This window comes from Callorhinus ursinus, unplaced genomic scaffold (assembly GCF_003265705.2).
Source record: "Callorhinus ursinus isolate GAN/ISIS: 27379988/994484 unplaced genomic scaffold, GSC_fseal_2.0 scaffold42, whole genome shotgun sequence".
Classification (NCBI taxonomy): Eukaryota; Metazoa; Chordata; class Mammalia; order Carnivora; family Otariidae; genus Callorhinus; species Callorhinus ursinus.
Window position 1 is genome coordinate 8364700 of NW_027397104.1, and position 27616 is coordinate 8392315.

General features: G+C 42.4%; 1 protein-coding gene across 4 annotated transcripts in view; it reads left to right on the top strand.

The window, feature by feature from the left end:
* MOB3B (MOB kinase activator 3B) overlaps positions 1 to 27616 on the top strand; it is a 187774-nt gene that overhangs the window by 34783 nt on the left and 125375 nt on the right. The window contains exon 2 of one of the 4 annotated variants that reach the window (XM_073881473.1): positions 1979 to 2121. The exons of the other annotated variants lie outside the window; for them this stretch is intronic. The gene's annotated coding sequence lies outside the window, so the exon portion shown is untranslated. The remainder of the gene's footprint in view (positions 1 to 1978; positions 2122 to 27616) is intronic. 4 annotated transcript variants of the gene reach the window in all.

The window sequence follows — 27616 nt, forward strand, 5'->3', positions numbered from 1 at the left end:
TTAACCCCACCACACTTGTTTTTGACTTAAGTCCATTTTACTGCCTTTAAGCATGAGAGCCCAGGATTAGCAGCTGTTGGGTATAGGTTTAAGGTCTGACAGAAGCCTTTGCAGAGGCATCTACTGCTTTCAGAACTGCCTGGGAATCCCCCACACAAAAGGCTTCGGTTGGATTTCTGTGCATAGCTGAGAATTCTTAAATGACAAGGGGAGAAAACCACAAGTGAAAGAGAAGTAAAAGGGAATACTGTCAACAAAAGGCTGTGCTAGGGCAAAAAGATACGTGTGAGTATGAAACAGCAGAGAAAAGCTGAAAAATGAGCCCCAAATGGCTGGAAAGAAAACCCAGTGGCAACATCCAAGTTTTCCAAAATGAGGATGGGAACTGAAGTTATCTAAAATCTGCACCAGGCATGATCATTTGAAACATCATGTCTCACCATTGTAGTCTGCACAAATTACCCATCCTTCCAGAATAAGTAGGAACAATTTTGAGCCCCTGCCATGGGATGGTTATAGCTCTCTACTAGCACTCTTGGCCCTAGCACGAGATAAGCCATCACTGGCAGCCTTGAAATGTGTGTCCCGTAAGCCACATTTCCCCCTGTGAGCCAAACACATGTCATGGTGTTCTGCTGGGTATGCAAAGGAGTGTCCCGTGTGATTAAGTCAGGGCTACTCAGTGGATGCATTGTGAACCCTCGACAGACATGACACCAGTCTTGAATCTCTGTAAAAAGTTACGTCTGTAGTGTACCATGCTATCTGCGGAGGTTAGATTTCTAAATCACCTGACTGCTGCTCCAGCAGCTGCCACACTGTTGAGCTAAACGCAGGAAGATTTTGTCTTTATTCCACTGGATACTCTCCATCTTCTGCCTCCCATCCCTCCCACAGTAGGATAGGAAACCAGTTGGTAAGGAAGGTTGGGAAAAGCATTTGCAGACTTCCAGCCCCAGGGGCAATATCGAGCAAAGTATAGGAGGGCCAGTGTGAGGCTGGGAGACAGCAGGTGAATAATCTGCACCAAACTCAAAGGAAGCCACTGTGCGTATTGACAGGCCTATGGACTGACCTGGCTTGGAAATCTCTGTCCAGTCTGAGACAAGTTGGCTCAATAGGTCATTTCTCTCATCTGGAAGTAGAGATGAACATAGAGTAGTAAAAAAAAGCTAGAGCCTGCACAGAAGAGATCATGAGTGAACCAACCTAAGAGAAGGCAGAAACCAAACTGAAAGGCAGAGAAAAAGATACAGAGCATCAGAGTGAGAAAGATATACGTGGAGAACCTGTGGAAATAGTTGAGTCATTTTAACAGCAGACTCAAGAGTGACGATCACCAGACCCCTGCTCCTGCAGGTCAAGTGATCAGCTTAGAGTGGGAAGGTAATTGATTGATGGACCAGACCAATGAGCCCAAATGCATCTAGAGAGTTGATTACTCATGGCACGACAAGCAGTATGAGCTTTATGTTCACATCAGTTCTCCCCTCCTCTCCGAGTCCCATGGGTAGATGTGGACATGGGCCCAGGTGGGTACCGAGCACACAGGGTTCTGTTTCACAGTGAGCCACACTGAGCTTAGGAAACCCCCAGTTTTATAGGGGGACCTGCCACTCCTTTCCAGAAACAGTGCCGTTATATTTATTACCCTAGATAATGCAAACAGATCTTTGGGTTGGGGATTTTCCCTGTCTTTACTATGCTAATCAGGAAACAAATGTGCCCTGTGATCTGGAGAGGGATACTATCTCTAGTCTCCTAGGCTGTTTGCTAAGGCAAACGTCCCAGAAAAGATAGTCTGGTATAAGACTTGTAGAAACACCATGGAGAATTGTCTCCCAACACTAAGGACTCTTAGCTACCTTGGCTGTCATTCCAGTTTACATAAGGCCAAATCCTACTTTATCTCCCATTTAGATCCACACAAAACTCATGTTTTCCTTATTGCTTTTACGTCCTTTTTTTTTTTTTTAAGATTTTATTTATTTTAGAGAAAGAGCATCTTGAGCAAATTCCACGCTGAGTGTGGAACCTGACGCAGGGCTCAATCCCAGGACCCTGAGACCATGACCTGAGCCAAAAGCGAGAGTCGGACGCTCAACGGACTGAGCCACCCAGGTACCCCACTGCCTTCACATTCTTAAAAGCACCACTCCTCCCCCTACACTAGCCTGGGTGGCTTTCTGCTCCTCACCTCTAGAAGAGCAAGACTAACATAAACCTGGAAAATTAGGCTGTAGTCAGAATGTGGGGCCTTGGATGCCAGGTAAAATTATAATCAAATAAGAAACCCTGACTCTTAGATGCCACAGGACCAGCATCCATTTTGCTCGATCCAGTTAGGCTTCTGTTCATTTGGGACATGACTGCCCAAGATACCAGAAATTATTTCTATTCATTGCCTCCATGATGCTTGGGGCACTGAATCTGAACCAGAACCCCAGGCCCACCATCCAAACTAGCCCTTACCCCTTGTCTACACTTACAACATTTGCTCTTATTATTCTTAGCATACAGACCATTTGTAACTCTGTGCTGTGTGTGTGTGTGTGTGTGTGTGTCTGTGTGTGTTTAATGGCTTCTCCCTCACCAGACTCTAAGCTCCATTAAGTTAAGAATCATGTCTGTTCACTAGAGCAAACCCAGCCTGACGTAGCTGGCGCTCAAGAAATACTCATTGAATAAATTAAATGTGGGGTTTTTTTTTTTACCCTCTTATTGTAAAGAGTCTTGAGTATCAGCTCAGCAAGTTTGTACTTACATGGTTAGCAATAGTTAATAGTATAGAGTAAGTGATATATAGGAGTATTTGCTATGACCCTTATTGTTATTAATATTTTATCAGTATTTAGGTTGGATGCCAGTGAGACATCCTGTTGAAACTGTCCACCTGGCAATGGGAAGCTCTGGTTTAGACCTCAGATGAGTGGTCTGTTTAAAAATAGTGGCAAGGCCAGTTTTCCAGGGTAGTTGATGTGTTGTCAGAGTTTCCATTAACTGAGGTATCATGGTCACTGTCACTGAATGTGTCAGAGTCCAAGGCTCGCTTATCCAAGGTGGGGACCTGGACCTGGTTGTGTGGATGTATTTGCTCGCTCGTACCCTGCTGAGCCTGATGCCTGGATATGAGCCCCTACAGAAAAGCCCAGGATTGTGTGGATTCCTGAGGGTGTGTGTGTGTGTGTGTGTGTGTGTGTGTGTGTGTGTGTGTGTGTGAAAGAGAGAGAAAAAGAGATGAGAGATGGGCAGGTGGAGTCAGAGGAGTTAATATGTGCAACCTTTGAGTCCATGGGGCAGGTGCAGGGCTCTGGAGGTGGGCACACCTGCAGTGCAGCAGGAATAACATCTGGAGCAAATAGAAGGGAACCATCCTGGGACCACTGCCTGTGGAGACTTCACGGTAACCCTTTAATGTGGACGGGTTAGAGTGACTTCCAGATTGGAGACTAACTTTGTAATAAAAAAGTAAGCTAGAGTAGGTTAACTACTTTTTTATTTAAAGTAGAAACAAGCTCAGAATAATGTACTTTAGTCTGCTCTCTGCTTACGGCTTCCCACCCATCAGCTTTGTGCAGGGAGAAATATGCACTTCCTATGGTTTCCTGTCCCTCCCAGGTTTCTGTTTTGTTTCTTTTGTTGTTTTAATATTGGTCCATTATAACTAGAAGCACAGAGACTACCTTCTCACCTCCACCTACCTGATAGGCAGCAGACTTTTGAGGAAACCCTGGGAGGATCAAGGTCTTCTGAAGAGCTCTTGACTGGCCCTTCCCCCTCATCTCCTTAACTAATGTTTTTGTCTGAAGGAAGCCCTTATGAAGGACTTTGATCACTTCTATTTTCACCCATCCTTAGCCCCAGACAATCCTGACAAGTTGTGCATTTTTAGAAAAGCCTATGTTATGAAATGCAGGTAACATCTCTCACTTGGGGCATCCCTGCCCCTCAAAGACTTAGGTAGAACTTAGTCCAAACCCCAGTTCCTGCACTGCAAGTTCAACATGGCCCCTCACCCCTGCTCTGACTACTCTTTTGCTTCTCTGCCCCCCTCATCCCTGCTCTGGCCCAGCTTTTGTTCCTCTACCCCTGCTCCTGAATCGTGCGGTCTCATTTCCACTCAGAATCCAACCTGGACCCCAAGTTTTAGCCTCTTGCCATATCTACAACAAATCCAGTGGAAATCAACATTTTCCCGGGTCTTTCGTTTTATTAATGATTTCTTGAGAGGTGGGGAGCGGAGGAGGGACCAGCCCTCTGCCGTGTCCCCCTGCACCACGTCAGGTTCCACCAACTGTCTCTGTCCCCTCCAGCTGAACACAGGTCCCGGTCTTTATGACTTCCTTCTGCCCACACGCATACCGAACATATCCACATGCACCCACACCCCACATTAAATGTCACTTTTGCTGCAAGAAATGAAAAGCATTTTTACAAGTTGCTGTTTGAAATTGACTCTTAAGTTACTCATTCAAGTTTGATTGGCTCTGATTTCTAAGGAGTCATTCAGTCACGTGTTCTCAAAAAGGGAGAAATTTAACCTACCAATTGTTTTCACATAGAATAAATTATCTTTGAATACTAGATTTAATAATTAAAGATATAAACATTATATATATGTTAATTTTTGTGTTTTTCTCTTTGTATTCTGGAGACAGTAATCTCTTTTAAGGCTTCAAATCGTTATGTACACCCTGTAAGGAGATTAGACCATAGGCACTGGAGCTCTGCTTTGCAATGGATAAGACAGCTTTGGCAAGAGGCCTGTTCACAGGGCAAGACCCTCTAGGAAAAAAAAAAAAGGAGTCCAGTCCCCATCATGGTTGCATCCTTGGCCTGCAGCAGCCCCATGAGGCCAACCCACTTACCCCTCATGCCTTCTGGAATTATCATGAGCCCAATTTTCTTTGTCTCATTACACATGTTTTTGCAGAGCCCAGCTAAGTTTAAAAATAGTGATGTGGTACATTCCTCATACAGGGATTGTGTCTGGAACCTCAAGCAACCTTCAGAGAATACTTCCCTTGGGAGTGGATTTGGTCTGAAATGTGGAGGGGGAGGTGAAGGCATCCTGACAGGGGCACTGGCCTGGGTGAAGGTGTAAAGGCAGGGGCTCAGAGGGACCTGGGCTGAAAGGCCTTCGAAGCCATGCTTGAATACGTGGGACCTCCCCCTCATAGACCATGGGAAAAACTGGCATTCCAGGACCTGGCTCAAATAATAGACTCAGAGTAACAGAAGGTGAATATTGCTGGTTCTTTTTTTCCTTTCTCGGCTTCCTCCTCTCCGTCCTTTCAGGCATTTTTTTTTTTTTAAGATTTTATGTATTTATCTGACACAGAGAGAAACAGCGAGAGAGGGAACACAAGCAAGGGGAGTGGGAGAGGGAGAAGCAGGCTTCCCGCAGAGCAGGGAGCCCGATGAAGGGCTCAATCCCAGGACCCTGGGATCATGACCTGAGCCGAAGGCAGACGCTTAACGACTGAGCCACCCGGGCGCCCCCTTTCAGGCATTTTTTAACATCACTGTTTTTTATTAACAGCTAGAGAAGCCTAGGTATCCAGGAAGCCCCGAAGGAGACTTGCTATAAGCAGAACTGATGGAACAAACATCCAAACATTATTTTGAGTTTTGAGTGACCACTGGGCTCCATGTACTTTATGTGTGGATTATTCAGTGTTTTTCCCATCCTTTAATGTTACGTCTCTTCAGCCAAATGATAAGGTTGAACAGGGTGGAAATTACAGGGTGGGGATCACGGTGGCGTTTGAGTATAAGCCATCACTTCCATTCATGTTCAAGGGTTTGCAAGGGTTGTTCTTTTTTTCTTTTTTTCTTTTTTCTTTTTTTTAGATTTTATTTATTTATTTGAGAGAGAGAATGAGAGATAGACAGCACAAGAGGGAAGAGGGTCAGAGGGAGAAGCAGACTCCCTGCTGAGCAGGGAGCCTGATGTGGGACTCGATCCCGGGACTCCAGGATCATGACCTGAGCCGAAGGCAGTCGCTTAACCAACTGAGCCACCCAGGCGCCCGTTTTTTTCTTTTATTTTCTGTTTCTGTTTTTGCATTTTATTCACCATGCTTTTTGCCTGTTTATCTTTTTTCCTTCCATCCAGTGGATGGATAGCATTTTCTTACCCTTTTGCTTTTCAGTATGCTTTTAAAAAGATTAGTAGCCTATGTTTAAAAATCAGATTTGCCACAAAACTGAATTTCCATCTTTGTTGGGAGGTTGATCTACAGGACACTGGATTTGTATTTGCACATGGCAACAATCTGTGAGAGCTGCCTTCTTTAGACAGATATGCTCACCAGTTTACCCCAGACCCCACTGCACCCTATTGTTTCCCTGACCCCGAGAAGTCATCAGTTACCGTTTCATTTGAGCTTTGCTTTCCTATACCTGCTGTTTACTCATTTATGTCATCTAACCTGCCCCAGGAGGCATTTGAACTTGTTACCATCTTTTAGCTGGAGCATTTGGTAGATTTACTTTTGTTACCATTACTCATATATTTTAATTCATGTTTGACAAAGTCTTTTGTGCTTTTTATTTGTCCCACAGTTTCTGTGTTTCTTCTCTCCTTTTTTGTCTTCTTCTGGGTTTATTAGGTTTGTTGTCTCACTCCACTTTTTTTTTTTGTACCACTCCAAAAGTTATGTCTTTTTACTCTTTTAGTGTTTAACCTAGCAGGTATCTTTACCTTGCCAGATTCTAAAGTGCTCAATATCTTTACCTTCCTCTGAATAAAACCCTTCCCATGTATGACCCACCAACTCCCATGCTGAAAAAAATCTGTGTATTTTTTAAGCCCACAAGGCATTGTTTCCTTTATTTTTTAAAAAGTCAATGTTTGTATTGACTTGCCTCTATATTTACTATTTTCTGTCCTTTTAATTCTTATATCATGGGATCGTCTATCTTACATCTTCTCATATCTTCCCAATTTCTTCTTCTATCTCCACTTACATGTATTACATCTATGATCAGTTGTCTTTTACCTGGACTACATTCTTGTAGTTTCCTTTAATGAATATCTGCTAATGGCACGTTCTTTCTGGTTTTATTTGTCTGTAAAGATCTCATTTGGGTATTCTTTTTTCTCTTTGTCTCTTCTTTACTACTTTGGAAGTTATACATTCCTTATTTTCTCCCTCATCCCCATCCTCATTTTCCCTAAAATTATAATATGCATGCTTAGCTTTAAATTTTTAAAAAATTATTCAGAATCACTATCCTCATATCAAACAACACAAGGACCTTAGAATACTTTAATGTAATTCTCCTTCCATGTTATTGTACCTAATATTTTAGTTCCAAGTTGTTTATAACTCCTCTACTCCTTAATCTAAAAAAAAGAAAAGAAATTAAACAGTAGGGTTGTTTATAAATTTACTACCATATGTATTAACTTCTTTGCTCATCATTGTTTTCTTTTCCTCAGTTTATTTTACTTCATATTGAAATATATTGTTATTGTTTAATTTTTTTAGGGAGTGTCTGTGAATTGGATATTCTCTTCCTTTTTTGTATGAATATGTCTTTATTTCAGCCCCATATTTGAGCAATAATTTAGTTAGGGATAGAGTATTAGTTTGACAGTGATTTTCTCCTACCACTTTGAATGTATTATTACATTATCTTCTGGCACTTCTGTCACTGATTAAAAGTCTGCTGCTGATCTGATTGCCACTATTAGGTTGGTAACCTATCTTTTTCTCTGTGGTTGCTTTCACAGCTTTCTGTTTGGCTCCAGTATTCTGCATTTTACTACAGTGTGTCTAGTGTGTGTGTGTGTGTGTGTGTGTGTGTGTTTGTGTTTCTTTTGAATCCTGCTTGGGACTTGTGATGTTTCAAATGAATAGCATAGACATTACTTTAATTCTGTTAAATTTTTAGCCATTATTATTTCAATATTACTTCTCTCGCAATCTCCTGCTCCTTCCTCCTGGAACTCCAATTAAATGTATATTTTATTTTCTCAGTCTACTTTCCATGTCTTACAACCTCTCTTTCATATTTTTCTATCTCTGCTACTTTATGATTAATTTCTTCAGGCCCATCTTCCATGATACTAATTCTCTTTTCAGCTGTCTCTAATATGCAACTTAACATTGCATTTTTAGTATTTAGAATTCTATTCACTTCTTTTTTTTTTTTTTTCCCAAAATCTGGCCTTTCTTTTTTCATAGAGGTTGGTTTTTTCCTGGTAGTTTTAATTCCTTCTTTTATTTAAAAAATACTTTAAACATAATTAGTTTATAGACCCATCAGGTTATTCTATTACCATCAGCTCTTGGAGTGCTAATTCTTCTGGTTATTGTGCCTGTGGCCTCTCCCTCTGACTGGTTTGTTTCTTTGTCGCATTTGTTCAACAGGAATTGTTTAATCTGAGGGAGTCCTGTGAGTCCTGAGTTATGAAAATATTTCTACGGAGCAATTTGAGTTTACTTCTACAGAGATTTCTCTGGTCCAAGGAACATTTTTATGGTGATTTAGTAGATCTGGATTCTTGCACAATATAAACAGTGTAAATTTAGGCCACACAGTTGTGCATGCCACAGACTTGCTGTCTTGTTTTTTAATTATATATTTTTTTTCACCAGGAGACAGGGGCAGAATACAGACTTACTTACCTCTTCCCTGAGCTACTGGGGAGCAGTGGTAGTTTTTTCTAGCCCTATTTTCAGGTATTTCCTCCTACCTTGCACAGGCCCAGGGCCACAAAACCTGTCCTTAACTGGGCATTAAAATCTCAGCTCTAGGCTCCTAAGCAGCTGTATCCAGATTCAACTCACCTCTGGGTGACTGCAGCATTTGCTGTCATGCTTATTGCTTTGGCTTTGGATTCTGTTCTCATTTCTGGCCTGTCTTTTAAATAAAAACAAAAACAGTTACATTGTCTAGGTCTGTGAAGTACATTCTCAAGAGGTTCACATTGGGTTATATTTTATATATGTTTAGAACTGAAGAAGGAGCTGGGTGAGTTCAGTATGACATTTATTTTTTTTTTATAAATTAATTTATTCACCAACTAATTATTGACTACCTATCATGTACCTGGCTTTGTTATAGGTACTGGGGCACAATGATAAACAAAAAGTCTTTGTCCCTTTCTAGTTTACTTTCTCAAGGGAAAGACAAAACAAACAATAAATAAAAAGGTACAGTAAAATCAGATGGAGCTATGAAGAAAACTAAAGCAGGATAATGGGAAAAAGAGACTGAGTGGGGTCAAGTGTGCTTTACTTAGGTTGGCAAAGGAAGCCTCTCTGAGGAGATGACATCTGACCAGATGAGGTGGTAAAGAGTCATGCTGATATCTGGGGTATCCACCTGGGTCCCCCAAGAAACAGAACCAAGTCATGGGTTAGCTGTGCAAGAGATTTATTAAGGCAACAGGCTGTGAACCAAACAGTGTTCAGTACAAAATGAAACATGGGTCCCCTTCTTCATAAATAACATATTAAGAATTTCAAGTCAGCTACAACAGAGCATTCAACAAAGTGCAGGGCCCTTTTGAGTGCTCTGCCCCGGCTGCAAGTGAAAATGGGGAGGGAGGGGCACCTGGGTGGCTCAGTCATTAAGTGTCTGCTTTCGGCTCAGGTCATGGTCCCAGGGTCCTGGGATCGAGTCCCACATCAGACTCCCTGCTCAGCGGGAAGCCTGCTTCTCCCTCTCCCACTCCCCCTGCTTGTGTTCCCTCTCTCACTGTGGATCTCTCTGTCAAATAAATAAATAAAATCTTTAAAAAAAAAAAAAGGGAAGAAAATGGGGTGGGAGCTGGTGGGAGCCTGGGAGTGTCCTCAGATTGTGACAGAAGTCTAATCCCGGGTAAAGAAGAGAGGGGAGGGAGAAAGGTGGAGTGGAAGCACTCTAGAGTGTTTGGTAAGACTGTTGGAGAGTTCTTGAGCCAATGATACCTGTCAGGTGAATTTTCATCTCCCAGGAACAGGCTTGCCTTGGTATCCTTGCCATGCTCAGTCACTGACTAGGAGTCACTTGTGGGAAGCATGACTTTGGCACAAATGCACAGATGAATTTCAGAGCATAGCAGCTGTAACTCCTGGCCAGTTATGCTCCTTATGTGGGGCACATCCTTATGGCAACCACTCTGGGTAGAGAGCTTTCCAGAAAGAGGGAACAGTGATTGCAAAGGGTCTTGCGATGAGTTGAATTGTGTCTCTCCCAAATTCATCTATAGAAGTCCTAAGCCCTCAGAATGTGGCCTAATTTGGAAATAAGGTCATTTCAGTTATAGTCACTTACGATGAGGTCATATTGGGGTACGATGGACCCCTAATCCATTAAGACTGGGGTCCTCTTAAAAAGGGGAAGTTTAGACACACACATACACACACACACACACACACAGAGCAAGAACACTATGTGAGGATAAAGTCAGAGACTGGGGTGATAGGTCTGCAGGCCCAAGAACACCAAAGATTGCCAGCAAACCACCAGAAGCAAGGAGAGAGGCCTAGAGTAGATCCTTGCTTAGGTCCTTCAAAAGGAGTACCTGCTAACACCCTGATTTTACACTTCTAGCCTCCAAAACCATGAGACAATACATTTATGCTATTTCAGCCATTCAGTCTGTGGTACTTTGTTCTGGTAGCCCGAGCAACCTAATACAGCCCTGAAATGAGAGTGAACTAGGTGTGTTATAGAAACATCAAGGAGGCCAATGTGGATAGAGCAGGTAAGTGAGAGAAAGAATTGTAGAGGAAGGAAAAGTATCCAGAGACCAGAGCTGTAGGTTATGTCTTTGCGAACCAGCTTTATCCCGACTGTAGTGGGAAGACTACAGAGTTTAGAGAGAGGAGTGGCCTCATATCATTTGCATTTGTGAAATATGGCAGGGCACTGAATCAGGTCCGATGCTTCTGTCCAAGAAAAAGTGGATGGTGGTGTGGACGGGAGGAGTAACTGTAGGGGTGGTGAGAAGTGTGGGATGTGGTGGCAGTTTGAAGGCAAACTCTATAATTTAGTGATGGACTGGATGAGCAAAAGAGGAGAGTCAGAACAATCTCTCTTCTTTATCTCACTCTTTGTGTATATTTTGTCTTTTGCTTTTGTTTGTTTGCCTACAGCAACTAGATAACTACAGTTGCTATTTTCTGAGATGGGAACAGTGGGTAAGGAGCTTGCCTGGAGTTCAAATTTGATGAAGTGAAAGTTCGGAGAGCTGACATGTTTTAGAAGTCTCACATTGTTTTGCAACTTGCTTTTTAATTTTTGTGGACTAATCTTCCCATTTCAATGTAGAAATTTCGGCCTCATTATATTTTGAGGGCTGCCTAATGTTTCTTGTATGGATATGCCACTCTTGATTGAACTAGCTCCCTCTGGATGACTTTTGGATTGTTTTCCCCTTTCACATGCAATTACAAATACTGATGATTAAAAGCCACATTATTTACTCTTGCTGCATAACAAAATACCCCAAAATTTGGTGGCTTAAAAACAACATGTATTATCTCACAGTTTCTCTGGGTCAGGAATCAAGGCACAGCTTAGATGGGTTCTCTAATTCAGGATCTCTCACAAGGTTGTAACCAGGGTGTAGTCTGGGGATGCGGTCATCTGAAGGGTGGAATGTGGAAGGATCTCCTTCTGAGCTTACTCAGTGGTTGTTGGCAGGAATCAGTTGCTGGTAGACTGTTGGCCTGAAGGCCTTCATTCTCCACTGACTGTTGACTGGAAGACACCTTCAATTCATTGCCATGTGGACTTCCCCAAAGAAGAGCTCACAACATGGCTTCATCAGAGTGAGCAAGCAAGAGAGAGTGAAAGAATATGCAAGCAAGATAGAAGTCAGTCTTTTATAACCCAAACTCAGAAGTAGGCCCCCCATCTCTCTTGCTAAATCTTATTCTGTAGAACTAAGTCACTAGGCCCAGACCTCACTCAGATGGAAAGGATTATTCAAGGGACATAGATACCAGGAGGCAGAGATCGTTAGGGGCCCTCTTAAAAATCTCCTTGCCAGAGGCGCCTGGGTGGCTCATTCAGTTAAGCATCTGCCTTCGGCTCAGGTCATGATCCCCAGGGTCCTGGGATTGAGATCCATGTCAAGCTCCCTGCTCAGCGGGGAGTCTGCTTCTCCCTCTGCAGAGAACTTCTCTACTCATGCTCTCTCCTTTTCTTTCTCTCTTTGTCTGAAATAAATAAAATCTTTAAAAAAAAATCTTGCCATAATAATCCACTATATTTGTCTTTTGATAGATTGTTATGGATGATTTGCTGAGGGAAACATTATGCATATTTTAAAAATTCAAGTAGAACATGAGATTTATTTTCAAAAGCTTCACTCCAGATTTCAAGGTTCATTTTGATAGGACTATTTGCTATTGCCCACGAAAGAGAGATTGTAGATCCTCAAAGAGCCTTTGGCAGCTTTTTCATAAACATCTCTTCCTTTCCTGTCTTCCTTTTCTTGCCCCTCCAAAATTTCTCAGAACAGGAAATAACTGTGTGTCTCATAACAGAAAGGATAGGAGTGTTCTAACCAGCAGGCATATGCCATCCCCGTCATCATGGCAACAAATAGGGTATGCTGACCTGGGTTGTGCCATTAAAAAAAAAAAGTCATTGCCTTCACTTGTTTCCTGGCTTGGGTGAGGTTTTTTTCAGCCAGCTTGGTGAGAGGGATGAAAAAGTAAAAGCAGAGCGAGGTAGGTTGGGCTGATGAGGTGTAGGGAAACTCCACTTGAATCATTTATTCTAAATCCTCACTCCTCAGAAGTTTCCAGTAGGCCATGGAATAATGAGATGTACATTTATTTCTTTATTAGAAAGCACCTTTACTTACAAGGACCCTCTTACGTTTACTAGGATATGGTCAGAGGAAATGCAGATCATCATCAGAATTACTTTGTCTCCCTTCCACACAATTTATAAAATCAAATACATCCTAAAACCAGACTATTATAAAAATGAAACAGTTGGTGTTCCAAGTGTCCTTGGCTGCAATCAGGTCAGGTGCCCAGGTGGAAAGCTCAGGCTATGTTGGCATCTTCCCAAATGAATGCCAAGATACCTTCCTCTTTTGAACAAAATGGGGTTGGGGCAGAGCTGGAGAAAGTGCAGGAACTCTGATGATGTTGAGGAATCATCTTGATGGGGCCATCATCTGATTTCCTAGTTTGTGGCTAGCCCTTTGGGTGGAGAAGGGTCTGGAATCCCCCTGCACTCTGCCCCCACTTTCTACTTCTGGTCCCCGTGTTGCCCCCAGAAGCCACGTTTCCCTCTGATGTGGATCAGTTTAGGGACCTCACTCTCACGGCAGCAACTCCATCTCTGCTTGTGATGCCAGTGTGGAAACCTTTGCTTCCTGAAAATCTTGAAGGTCAAGGCCCTGCCTCCTTCCTGTCTGGGCCCTCCTGTGTGCCTGGTGCTGAGCGAGGGAGCCAGCGAGCAAGGCTTACGAAGGTGAAGTGACTCCGTTTCCCAGCATGACCCCGCCTTCCCCTTCTGCCCTCCCCTTGACGCTTGTGCAAGGTCGTGCTCACGTTTCACAAGATTACTCCACTAGATGAGAAGAACGTGTATTTTATACAGACAGCGAGCCCAGTGGTAAGGACTGCATTCCCTGCTGAAAAGAGAATGCAAGTGCAGTGGCCTTTCAAAGATGAAATAAATCAGGGCTCCTTGGCTCCACCCCCTTGGTCTGTTGGGTTTTGTCTTTTTCTAGAAGCCGTGCTGGGTTAGGGCAAATTAGGGGAGACCAAATGAGGATCAGCTCACTCTGCAATCACTCACAATCTCTGGAGTGGGGGAAGAACCATCTTGTGATCTGAAATATAAATATTTGTAAATGGTTGTATCTTGATCAGTTATATAAAGATCTGCATTTGAGATGTGCTAAAAAGTGACTGAGATTTTTTTCATCTTTTTTTTTTTTAACATGACAGCCTTGTCTTTGTGGAACTCTGTTATTTTTCAGTCTTCAACTATATTAAGCTTTTGAATTTTTTTTAATTGACTAAAGTTGGTGGAAGAAATGTTTGTGGTTATGCTTATTAGAGTTTTTATAGATTCTTAGACCACCTTCTTCCAAAAGGAATTTGAGTCATCTGGCACTTATATAAAATCAAACACTATATAAGCTCAGGGAGCTGCCTTTTTTCTTTTTCTTCTAAAGAATAAAATGCAGTTTCAGGGAAAGAGAGTAGGAGATAGTAGCAAGCACCTGTTTTGATCTCTTGCTGGGCTGATGCTGTTTTCCTAGGAACAGTCACTGTGTTTCTGTTTTTCCTCCTCTTTCTTAGAGCAAAGAGGAAATCTCTAATGGAGCCTGTCTCAACAAGATGTATTGATGAATTCAAAATCTTAAATGAAAAAGAAGTCAGTGGATGTGGCTTCCTGGATTCTGTTTGGACCAGAAATAAAGCAAGTCCTCACCACAGGGGTTTGGCTCAGCCCAGGGCCTGCAGCCATGGTTGTTTTCGACCGTTTGACTCGTTTGCTTCTCTGGGCAAAAGTCCCCCACGCCTTTGGAAGCTTTATAGGCCTTTTTTTTTTCCCCGTGTAGCTTTTATTGTTTTTAAGAAGAGTGGGTCACCCTCACTTGTCATTAAAGAATAGTGTGGGGAAAATAAATAAAACTACCCAAAGAATAAAACAGGAAAAAAAAAACCCACTTCCCTAAATGAAAGGAAAAAATAACCCCCATCCCACTTTGGTGCAGTAACTGTTTCCATGCAAGTTTGATTTAGAAGCTAGATTTTTCTCTTGGATTTTTGTTTGTCTTCTATTTTTAACATTTTTGGCACGTCTGCACACTGTGGTTACATAAGAAAATCAGAATTAAGATATTTGGTATTAAAAAAGCACCCATTGACTCAGGATGAGTTTTTCTGGCACTGCTGTGAGAGAGTTCAAATTCCCATCATAAAATAAGAAGCATAAATGTCTAATCAACATAAGTTTTCTGGCCAGCTCCTTGTGGTCCCTGGAGAAGCCTGCTAAGTCAGGCTCCTGCCCTCCTGCAAGTCTCCTCTGCCTAGTGGCTGCAGGGAGGTGCCGAACATTAGCTCCGATGAGGGAAAGCTCCTGCTGTTCCTGGCTACCAGGGCATGGCCAAGGTGGGGCAGCCTTTTCAATAATCATGGACGATTACTGAGTACCTCCAGGATGCCATACCTCTCTTCACCCACTGTCTTACTCCATCACTGTCACATCCTGCCAGGCGTAATCTACTAGGAGTGTTTTTCTAAGAGAGGGAAAGCAGAAAGCCTGCAGAATTCCCTGTCCAGAAGGGGCAGGACACACAATAATGAGTGCATTCAAGAAAGCATTGTTAAAGAATTAAAAGCCAGTGCTTATTACAAACTTACCTTGTGCCTGGTGCTCTCTCAAATTCTGTATGTGGATAGAGTCATTTTAACTCTCTTAGGAATACTATGTGATAGATCATTTTATCTCCCTTTTATAGAAGAGGAAACTGAAGTTTGGTGAGGTTGCATAAGCTCAGGAGTCCACAGTTCTGAAAATGATAGCTGTGGGAGTCAAACCCAGGCCGGCTGATCTCCGACTCATTTACTTAACCACCAGCCTGTATAATACAGTGGCCAACAGGCTTGGGATGCAGGGGGTGGTTAACAGCACCAGGCGCCCCATGAGTGATGTAGCTGGTTGGCCAGTCAGGGGAAGGGCCACACTCCTAATCCCCAGTGTGATTCAGGTCAGCCCTCATTCTTCCTAAGGACTTCTTCTGTCATCCTTACTGCTGGACCTTCAGTGTTCCAGATGGCCACATTTCTGTCCTGCCCATTCCCCTCAGTAAATGAGTATTGGCCCAGGGACTCCTGGATAGGCTAGGCCTCCCTGCCTTAGGGAGTTCTTAAATGTTGGGATGCATCAGAGTCAGTACATCTGAAGGTAAGGGGTGGGACCTTGGGGTCTGCATTTTAGGTAAACATCCAGGTAAGTTTGGTTTTCTATCATTTCTGAGGGTCCCTAGTAGATCCTGGGGGGAACTTGATAGTCAGTGGGCAGAGGGTGCTGGGTGAGTAGGTGTCGAATTTTTTTCTTCAGCAGCTACTCAACCTCTACCAGAGTTCCCAGAGCTCAAGGTGGGGGATGGGTAATGAAAGGAAAAAGAACAAATGGGAGGTAGTGCTGGGGAAGAGTGTCAATTCAAGCAGAGCAAGTGAAACCCATAAATATTTGTTGAGAAGCAAGGGTTCCAGTGAGCTTAATAAGAATGAGTGAAACCAAGCCAGATTAGGGAAGGGTCAGGAGGGAAGGCGAAGAGGTGGGCTGAACCTTCACCTGAGTGGCAGCTTGTGTTTGAAGTCTGGTTTGATGGAACCACAGGGGCTGCCAGATGGGCAGGTGGGCCCTGACTACAGGGGGGTTGGAAGGCGGGGAGCATGAGAATAATGAATGATTCTGACTGTTTTGGTACAGAAGAGGGGTTAAAAATTCAGAGCATTGTAGCGAGAGGGATACAGGGTCACTTCCCAATAGTATGGTCAGGAGTTGGTGGCAGCTGGCCAGGCCTTGAAGGCTGAAGGATGATGGCAGGCAGGCCAGCCAAGAAAAGGCCAGGGCAGAGATTCAGTCACTGACAGTGCAGTGGGCATTAGGGGTCTGGTGTGTTGTCTAATTGATAGAGCCAAGCCTGAAGGTCCTCAGAGAGGTTTCTGTGGCTGGTCAGAGAGGGTAGACTAAGAGTGAGGGTCCTTCTCCCTGTTTCAACCACAGAAGAGAGAATTTTTACTTACTTTTCTATAATTGGGTACCATGTATGGCTTTATTCGGGAGAAAGGACTGTGTTGCTTAAAAAAATAAAAGCCTTAAAAACCACCAGGGGGATTTAAAAATATATATATATACATATATATGGTTTGTGTTGAAGTATCAAAAGAGATAGTTAAGTTGGGGGCCCTTTGAAGGCCACTTAGGTGTCAGGTTTGCTTAACCATTGAAGAGACTCATGGCTTTGTGCAAAGAACATTGGCACTGGGATTGAGACTTTCCTTTCAGCCTCAGCCTGTCCTAATTGTGGGCCTCACGCCACTTTTTGAGCAATAGACATGTCTGTTTCTGGTTTTGTATTTAATACATTAAGAGGTTGAATTGAATTAAGTGATTTTTGAGGGTTCTTCCTGCTATAAAATCCCGTCAGCAGTAATCTTGCTCATAGGCCTCCCAACATACACATAAGGTGGTTAGCAGGATCATTCTTGAGGAAAAAGAATTTCTTGGCACTGTGCAGGGTGATTAAGGGACACAGGGTAGGGACCACAATGCCTGAGGCTACATCCCAGTATGAAGGGTTGGATACAGAGAGGACAGGGATGGATGCAGCAGAAGCAGAAGCTTGGGGTTAGACACCAAAGTCACAAAAGCAGAGTTTGCGCTAAAGAAGGTGATAGGATACGTTTTCTTCTTACAGTAGGAAAAAAATTGCCCAAGCTGATTGACCTCTTCTGCATTATTTTTCCTTTGAGGCATATATTTTAAACCTTTTTTTTTTTTTTTAAACAAAGCACCCAGATAGAGACTTTTGTAGCACCATGCAAAGATCTTGACAAAGATCTGCTCTGAGTTTTTTTTAACATTCTTTTAAGGCTGGGCATACTAACAAAGGAGCTGATATTTTAATGAATGCTGGAAAATGAAAACGCGTGAGCTGTTCAGATTGGCCTGGGAAACCACATGTCCAGTGGCTACTGTTGACCTTTGTGTGAAGCATCTCTGTTTTCTGAAAAGGTTTCTTTTGTTGATTATGTCTCATCATGATTCCGGGAGTATGGCCCTCTCAGCTGGAGAAGGAACTGTTTATCTGTGTAGTATTTGATTAGCAATAATTTAGATACATAGTTTAACCAGAAAACTAATGAGTTCCTATTTGTGCTGGGTGCTGCCTTAGGTACTAGCACTGCAGTCAAGTCTAGGGTATGATTTGGCCCTCACAAGCTGACAGAGGGGCCAGACACACGAGCTCAGAAATACAGCATAGTGTGAGGTCACAGGGTGTGTGTGTACAAGATGCAGACGTCACAGGACAGGGATAATTAGCCTCCCTTCCTTCTGCCTTCCTTCTTCCTCCACCTCTCTCCCCTTACTTTATACCAGAGGTTAAAGTTAACCCGGAGAGAAGTTTGAGAAAATGTATTTGGCAAAAAAGAGGCTTTATCTGGGTAGAAGTTTTTAGATTCCCTGTGGAGGACATTGGTGATATGTTCCTGAACAGTAGCCACATACAGCACGGAACTGTGAAGCCTAGTGCTCATGGACTGTTGGGGAAGGTTTGGAAACGCCTCACTGACTGGGGGGTGGGGGGGACTCTCTTCTGAACCTTCTCACTCTCTGTGCCTGCAGCTGGGCAGTAACTGGGACAGATGCTCCCTGTGACTGGGTCCTCTCTCTTGTCTGAGAAAACTTTTGAGAAGACTGTGCATGCCTTCTATGTAGGCACAGACTTTCTACAGATAAATTTTAAGTGATATCCTGTATGGGGCTCTCCTTGAATTGATATTACAATGAGTCTCTACCGAAAAACAGCTACCTTTGCAAACCAGGCGGCACAATGTAATGTTGGGGTCTCCAAGAGGGCTCCCAATAAACAAATACCACTCTTCTCTACATGGTGGCAGAAGAATTTAATTGAAACAACAACAAAAACAGACATCAGCTTTATTGCTTACGGAAGCCAACTGGAAGACAAAGCTCTAGGTCTATTAACCAAATGAGCCCAGGGGTTTAAATCTAAACCCCAGACTTACCTACCTTTTCCCATGTTGTGCTGGAGAGAACAGGCTTCCTCCATTCAGGTAATTGGGGAAGGAGCAAATAGCACACTCCTTGAAGGCAGGCAGCTCCCAAGAGGTAAGGCTGTGCCAGTTGAGTACACCCAGTTGAATTTTCTCAAATTTACCAATTAAGCTAATTACTCCATCACTTCCCCTAGGGCAACATTAGTAAAAAGAGAAAGGCCAGTTGTTTACTTAGGAAAAATTCTTCCTTATAAAATCCAGAAATGGGGGGGTGCACCTGGGTGGTGCAGTCGGTTGAGCATCCAACTCTTGGTTTTTTTTTTTTTTTTTTTAAAGGTTTTATTTATTTGACAGAGAGAGACACAGTGAGAGAGGGAACACAAGCAGGGGGAGTGGGAGAGGGAGAGGCAGGCTCCTCACTGAGCAGGAAGCCCAACGTGGGGCTCGATCTCAGGACCCTGGGACCGTGACCTGAGCCGAAGGCAGACACTTAACGGCTGAGGCACCCAGGCGCCCCCAACTCTTGGTTTTGACTCAGGTCATGATCTCAGGGTCGTGAGATTGAGCCCCAAGCTCAGTGCGGAGTCTGCTTAAGACTCTCTCTCCCTCCTCCCCTCCCCCCACCTCTCTGTCTCTTTCTTTCTCAAATAAATAAATCTTAAAAAAAATCCAGAAGTGGGGAAACAGAACTCTCCTCCAAAATGTTCCAAGATTTTATACATTTTAGGGTCAGGTGCTCAGGTCTTACAAGAAGTTAAAGAAGAGACCAGGTATATAAAGAAGAGACCAGGTTATGGTTGGGATCCCTATTGCTCGTGAAGCCACCAGAAACCTAATAATGTGAGAAATCTGGGTTAATAAGTATAATAATTGACATTTGCCCAGCTTTTCCTACGTTATCTCACTTAACCCTGAACACACTATGATATTGGTATTAGTGCTCTCATTTATCCGAAGAAGAAATTGAAGCACAAAGAGATAGTGTTTAATTGAGGAGGGTAACTAGTTAAGAAGCAGAGTTTGGACTTAGGACCATATCTTTCTGACTCTAGAGGTAAAGTCTGGCACAGTCCTCCAGGTGGCCATATCCTTCACAATCCTTGTTTGATTCGATTTTATTTCAAACCTCTTTTTCAGTTGCTGTGGAATGTTCAGGAGTGTAGAGAGGATGGTATCATTATTATTTGTCTCAGTTTTATCTCTGCCTTATCCTGTTCATCCATCTGTTTTCACGTAGGCAAATTGAAAAGCTCCCAGGTAGATGGTTGTCTTTTCTCTCTTGAGAGTTTCTGGGGGTGCAGTTTGACTCTTCGAGCAGGATCACTCTAGCAGAGGTCACAGCTGAGTTATAATCTAATGTGTTATAGTAATGTAAAGCATTGTGAAGTTTTAAATGAGAAACTTTTATACTCCATTCTAAAAAGTGTTTGAAGGATTAGTGAGAGGGCGTGGGGGACACAATTTGCCCTGACATATCCACATTCATGAACTAATATTGCACTAGATTTTATTATATGCAAAAATACTAGAACTCTCTTACAATATTAACCTAAGTACATTATAAATGTTGGGGAATATTGACTCATCATCAGATCACTTAGATTACTATTTCTTTTTGCCTGAGAATTAGAAGTCTATCCAAATTAAGCAAGAAGGAAGCATTTGATTTCTTTCTTTCCTCTTTATGCAGGGCTCCCATTGTCCTCCTTCCCTCACCCTATTTCTTACTCATAAACACATATTTGCATTGAATGGAATCATTTTACGTTACTCATGTAATTTATTCATGTTCTGTCAAAATTGTAGCTCCCTTTGTCCCCATGTCAATAACTGCATAATGGTTTTCCGTTGATGCAGTGCTTTCATAGGCAGTATCTCTTTAATTTTCATAATCTTGAGAGATAAGCACCATTATCTTTAAAGACAAAACTGAGGCCCATCAAAGGTCCAAAGACACAGCCAGTTAGAATCATGGCCAGATCTGGATCCAGATCTTCTCTTAAACCACGGTTCAAGAAATACATGTCTTTGGGAGTGGCACATGACCAGGTACATAGGGCTAAGTCTTTGTTTCTCCCATCCCTTTCCCTAACCTCCTTAGATAGGCCCTAGAAGTTCCTCTGTTTTTGTTTTGTTTATTTTTTGTTGTGAACAATCCAACAGTCTAAAGAGGGAGTCTTAATTAAGGTTAGAGTTTTGGAATCAGCTTGGCTACTTACGTATTCTACAACTTGGGACAAAGTTTTAATCTTGCTATGTCTCAAGTTTCTCTAAGTGCAAAATGTGGGGGATAATAATAATACCTAACTCATGGGGTTGTTATAAAAATTAAAATAGATTGCAAAATAAGTAAATGTTAGTTTTTATTACTGTTACATAATCAGGTTGAATAGAATTTTAAGGATTCTAAGATTTCAGTGGCTGTTTGGCCTCTCAAGAATCTGACTCTCTGTTAAAAAACTTGCATCATAATATGACTCAAAGGGTGATAATGATGATAGCAGACCAGATTACTGAGTGCCTGTTGTGTTCCAAACATTTTACATATACCCTCTTGAATTATCACAGCAACCCTGTAGATGCTGCACTCTTAGCTACTGGGTTATATTGCTCTAAATCTTGCCTGCTATTATTGTCAATTTTACCCATCTCTCGAAGCTTAAAATAGTATTCTTTTGAAAATTAGAACTGTAATTTCCAATTTCCAGTATTCTAGCCCATTTTGTTCTCTCTGCTCCCCCTTCACAGATCTCTTGCAGTGGTTCCAGATGTCATACCCAAGTTCCCATAGCGCCAAGGATAAAAATTTTCCAGATCCTGAGACTCAAATTCACTTAGACTGGCTAAGAGTAAATAAGTCTGTTGACAGTTATAGGAACCAACTTCCTTGAATTTGAGCATTTTTCCTTTAAAGCAGGACTTTCCCAAGAAAGAATTGTCATACTCTGTCTCAAAGAGAAAGAAGGAAATGGTAATTGACAGTGACCTTTATCCCAGTATCCAATAGAGGTTCTGAGTGACATCACACCAGCTGGTATACACCTGTGCTTTAAAAAGTAAAAATACATTTTTTACTTGCCTTAATTTTTTCTTTTTTTGGGTTAGACAACAGACATTTATTTTTCACAGTTCTGGAGGCTGGAAATCCATGCCAGCATGGTTAAGTTCTGGTAAGAGCCCTCTTCTTGGCTTGTAGAGGGCTGTCTTTTCCCTTGTCCTCAGGTAGTAGAGATAAGCTCTGGTGTTTCTTCCTCTTCATATAAAGGGTACTGATTCCTCCATTGGGCTCCACCCGCATGATCTCATCTGATCTCAGTTGCCTCCCAAAGGCCCCACCTCCTAATACCATCACACTGGGGGTTAGAGTTTTGCATATGAATTTTGGGGGCACACATTCAGTCCATAGCAGAAGCATAATACAAATTAGCAATATTTGAATTCAAAGTAGGGTTATCGCTGCAAATCTTAGAGACATTAAAAGAATAATAAGGGAATATTACAAAACTTGATGTCAGTAAATTTAACAAACAGATATAATAGAAGACTTTAACTTAAAAGGCACAACTTTTTGAAACTGACAGAAAATGAGTAAAAAATCTGAGTAAAAATCTGAAAATACAGTTTAGTATTATACTATATGTTAAAAATGAAGTTATTAATTTTTAAAAATTAAAAAAGTCTGCCTCAGTTTTTAAATTCAGCTATTCTGTTAGCTCTGTCATTCTATCCCCCTGTTTTTACATGCCTTACCTATTGGGTTCTCAAATCCTATGTCTTTTTTTTTAACCATAAAAATATTTTCTAGCTAGTCCAAAGATTTGGAAATAATAGAGCAAGTGGTTACTGACTTGGAGAAGTTCGTTTTCCCCTTTAAAAATTTAATAAAATAATTAGGATATCTTTCATTAATATTCCGTGGGTCAACTGAGCATTTATCTTATGATAATTTTACCTTCACTGTTTATTTTTAAAACAGTAGCAAGATTGGATACACCCTGTCCAAGGTGGGATCAAAGATTTGCCGTCTTCGTTATTACTGAGAATCTGAGCCAGTCCCTACCGGCCTCCAGAAGGCCTGTATTTAGGAGAATATTACTCTCTTTGAGAAGACATTTTTTTAAAAAGGCTGCCTTTTCTTCAGCACCACGTATGTGGTGAGTTAAGCCACACCAGGAAATCCCGCCGGCTCCTGTCCGTCTACCCTTCTCGCTGGTTCTCACTCTTCCAAATGGCGAAGATCCTACGTTTGTGAAATGGTGGCTCAGTACAGGTCTCTCATGTGAGCACCTGGGCATCCATCCATCACTGCTGTTGCTATCTCTGCAGTATGACAGCATTGCATGCGATGTTTTCATCTTTAGAATGTTTACTCCCATTTTTAATGCCAGCATATCTACACTGGTGACTGAATGAATAAAGGAGTGAACCAGGGAGAGCGTTAACTGGAATGGACGTTTGAAGAGCCAGAAAATGACGGGGTGTGAGAGCCATGTGGCGGGGCTCTGTAGGGCTGCACCTGTTTATCCTGACTTCTTCTGGTTCAGAAATAACATGGGCATTCAGAAGCTCGGAAATCACGCTTGTCTTTGAAGATGAAAATGAGGCAGCCGTGTTTCTCCCAACTAATCTAAAATGACATGATATGGCGGCCCAAAGTTGGGGAGGTAGATTAGTTGGGGGAAAAAAAAAAGAAAGCTGCCCCTCAGACAGGAATCTCTCTAATTTGGGGTTGTCTTGTGAGCAAAGATAGCACTTAATGAGTAGGCAGGAGTATAACAGTAAAAAAGGTTGATGGAATCACATTTTTAGGCACTGTCCTTTCTTGGAGTCTGGGAAAGTCAGGTGATATTCATTTTATGCACGCACACACACATTCCTCTAAAATAAAAACCTAACCTGCTTTTATTCGGCTTCTGGGGTATCAGAGAAGAGTTCCATGTACTGTTCTAGCTATAAAGAGAAAATTGGTGGGAAGATGAGAGATCAGACTTGTCATTCTTCAGTTCTGAAGAGCTGGAATTTTAGGTAACACATGGGAAAGGAGCAGTCCATTTGAGAGAGAGGTGGGACAGATATCTTCATCTTTGAGGAGGGGGTCCTTCAGAGCAGCACCTCAGCTGGTAATATTGGACCTCAGTGAGTTGGCAGTGAGCTTACAGCTGCAGGTGGGAGTCCTCAGATAACTAAATTACAGGAGGTTCAGTTTGTTTTCACTTTTGTGGTTTCACTTTGATGCAAAGAGTCCTTCATTTACTGTCCTCTGTTCATTCACTCAGCAAACGTTCAGTGAAGTTGGCTCTGTGCCAGGCACCATCCTAGCTCCAGGGACCCCAGCACTGAAAATGACATGGAACATCCCACATGGTGGGGCACTTCTGGGGCATTTCCCTTAGCTTCCTGGGGGTGAATTGCCCTGTTGGCTGATCCTGCCAGATGAGCCAATATCTAGATGAGATATTGAACTTCTTTCCCCCCAAGTAATATCAGCTTTGGTTTCTCTCTCTCTGTCCTACCCACCCTCCTGAACTACCAACATCTCTTTAGAGGTGGTCACAGCTAGAGAAGATGGATCTCTCAAGGGTGAATGGGAGAATTGCTTCAGTTCTTCTTCATCCTGGAAAGGAGACTTTGAATTTTCAACTAATAAGGCAGAAGACATCAATAGGAAAAGAAAAATAAGAACTTTCCCTGCCAGGGTTGCCTAGTTACCTCGTCAACATTCCCTTGCAGCCCAGCAGAATTCTCTCTGCATATTTTTATAGTGCACATGTTTTATTGCTGTAATTGATCTATTAAGCAGAAAATATGGAGAACACATGGAGCTCCTATCAATTTTATGCTGTTTATTTGGGTTTCCATTTTTCTCTTTCCATAAGACTTCATTTTTTATTGTCCCTTTCATTCCTAACTGGAGTAATCCTGTGAAGAAATCACATCACTATCCATGTTGGTGCATTTAACTTTGTAGCTTAAAAAGCAAAAGCCAATACACTAACCTCAAACTAAACAGCACATTGTGGACTTTTCAAAGGCAGACACCAAGTTTTCATCAGCTCTGTGTCCGTGGTGCCTAGCCTCGAGTCTGGCACATAAAAGGTCTTTAGTAAATGTCCACTGATTGAATGAGCAATTGGCTTCAGAGATTTATTGAGAACCAGCATTGTACGGAATGCTATTCATAACATAAAATTGGATTATAGCTCCTGCCCAGGGGGCAAAACTTATGACTTGTTCTTTCCTTTCTGGAGGCTGGACAAGGACAGAGAATAACAACTATGTTGTTGCTAGTGTTCCATTTTCATTAGCCAAAGAAGCTTTCCGCATGAGGCTGCAGCACAATTAGTAGCACCCACATTCTGTCTGGCATTTATAGAAAGTTATTCACTGGATACCTCCTGGGTTCTGGGCACTGTGCTCTCCAAATCAATCCAGATCAATAGACCTGGTCATTGTCACCATCTGTCAAGGCATTTGTATTCGAAACAGTGAGTTTCCCCTCATTCTTCTTAAACACACACACACACACACACACGCACACACTCACACACTGAAGACTGTGTTTATGAAGCAAACTGTCGACAGAACAACAATGGAAGTTTATTTTGTCACCCCTTTACCCAGCCAGTCAGGCAGCCCTCCAACTGTGTGCTTCTTAAACGTATACTTCTGAGATTTTGTTAAAGTGCAGACTTAGATCTGCTAGGTCTGGAGTGAGGCCTGAGCGGCTGCATTTCTAACAAGCTCTCTTAGTAACCTACAGTGTCATCCAAGGACAGTAGATTTGGCATCACCAGGGAGCTTGTTAGAAATGCACATGCTTAGGCATCACCCCAGACCTACTGGATCTGAACCTGCATTTTAACAAGATCCCACCTTAACATCTGAGAAGCACTGCTCTAACCATTTAATAAACCTACTGTATAAATTATGGGCAGGGGTCTTAAAGGGGCTCGGAGTTGGTCAGTAAGGCCAGATGGATTTCTTGTTCCCTTTTTCATTTCAAAAGTCTTCTGGGTATCTGCCCCAATACAGCATTTGACACTCAAATAAAGACAGAGATGCCTTTTGGTTCAGCCATTCAGTGGTATGATGAAATTGTTATTATCCATCCTGGATTGCCAATGTCTTTAAACATGGGAGCCCACCCACCAATCTATCCCATTTCCAGAGAACTTTATTCTAGGTGAAAAAGTTTGAGCAGAAGAGACATCCTCAGGTTTGAGCATGTCAGAATGGTTAATGCATTTGGATGAGCACTAGAGCAGATCAGAGTTTCTGTTTCCTTATCTGTAAAATGGAGATAAAATACCACCTGTTCTAGCTTCCTTTATAGTCTTGTTCTGAGGAGCTTTGAAACCTACATGTGAAGGAGCTTTGAAAACATAAAAATGTTCATGAGGCTTTCAAGCAGCTTTAGTAAGAAAAAAAATCACATATGTTTCAGTGCCAAAGAGTTCTGGGTTCAAAATTCAGCCTTACCATCTACTAATTTTGCGATTTCTACCAAATTATTTAATCTAGTTGAGCCTCCGTTTCTTTTTGTGCTAAGTGGTCATAAAAACATCCACCATGCAAGACTGTAGTGAGGATTAAAATGTTAATAATATACGTAAAGGATCTGGTGTATAGTAGAGTTTAATAAATGGTAGCCAGTAGTGGCACATTAAGGGACGTGACTGAGAAATAAATCCTCCAAAGATGACTTTTTCCCCCCTCCAGTAAGCCTTTTACGTTGAGGCAAAAAGAAAGGGTGACTTTAAAGCTGGTTAAAGTTTTGATTAAATGCCCAGCCCATTCAAGAGACTGATATCTTCAAGTTCATTATCTCAAAGTATCTCTGGAAGAAAACATCTCTAAACTTCATATGGGGTTTTAATATTTACTGAAATGTTTGTGAGTACCAGCCACTGCAGGGCTTTGTGACAAGGAGTTGCTATGATTATTCTGTGTCATGAGAGGTGCTAGAGGATCTTTTGGGGGGTGTGCATAGGAGCCTGCCATCGTATGGGGGAAGGTTTCACATTGGTGTCCATGCAAGCAGATACTCCAGGCCCCAGGGAAACAGCCAAACAAGTGATACTGAGGCTCATGTAAGGCAATGAAAGAACATTGTTCTGAGGACCATGGTAACTGATGGTACCCTCATTATCAGAATAACAGAACAGCCAAGTCTTATTTGCTGGAGACATGAAGGGGCAGCTGTTGGGTGGTCAGCAATTAAGCATTTGTGATACAGAGGGACCATTGTTTTTGTGGGTTTTTTTTTTTAGATTTATTTATTTATTTGAGAGAGAGAGAGAGCCCAAGCAGGGGGAGTGGGAGAGGGAGAAGCATGCTTCCCGCTGAGCAGGGAGCCCGATGCGGGGCTCGATCCCAGGACCCCGGGATCATAACCTGAGCTGAAGGCAGACGCTTAACGAACTGAGTCACCCAGGCATCCCGATGTTTTGTTTTGTTTTGTTTTTTAAGATTTATTTATTTATTTATTTATTTGAGAGCGCACACACACGGGGCGGGGAGGGGCAGAGGAGGAGAGAGAGCCAGAAATTTGATCAGACTCTGTGCTGAGTGTAGAGCCAGGGTGGACTCGATCTCACAACCCCCGAGACCATGACCTGAGGTGAAACCAAGAGTCTGATGCTTCGCTGACTGAGCCACCCAGGGGCCCCACTATTGTCTATTTTAAAAGGAAAAAAAAAACCAACCTCACCATCCTTTCTCTATCTTCCCAACCTCTAGCTCATATTTTTATTTTGGAAAAGCACTTTTAGGGCCCTCTGTTTTCTCAAACCTCTTTCCAGGCTGACTAAGCCTTTGGGAAGGTATTCTTTTCAGGGAGAGATTGCCAGGGGTTTGCAGAGTTTGCGTGGTGATGTCCTTCG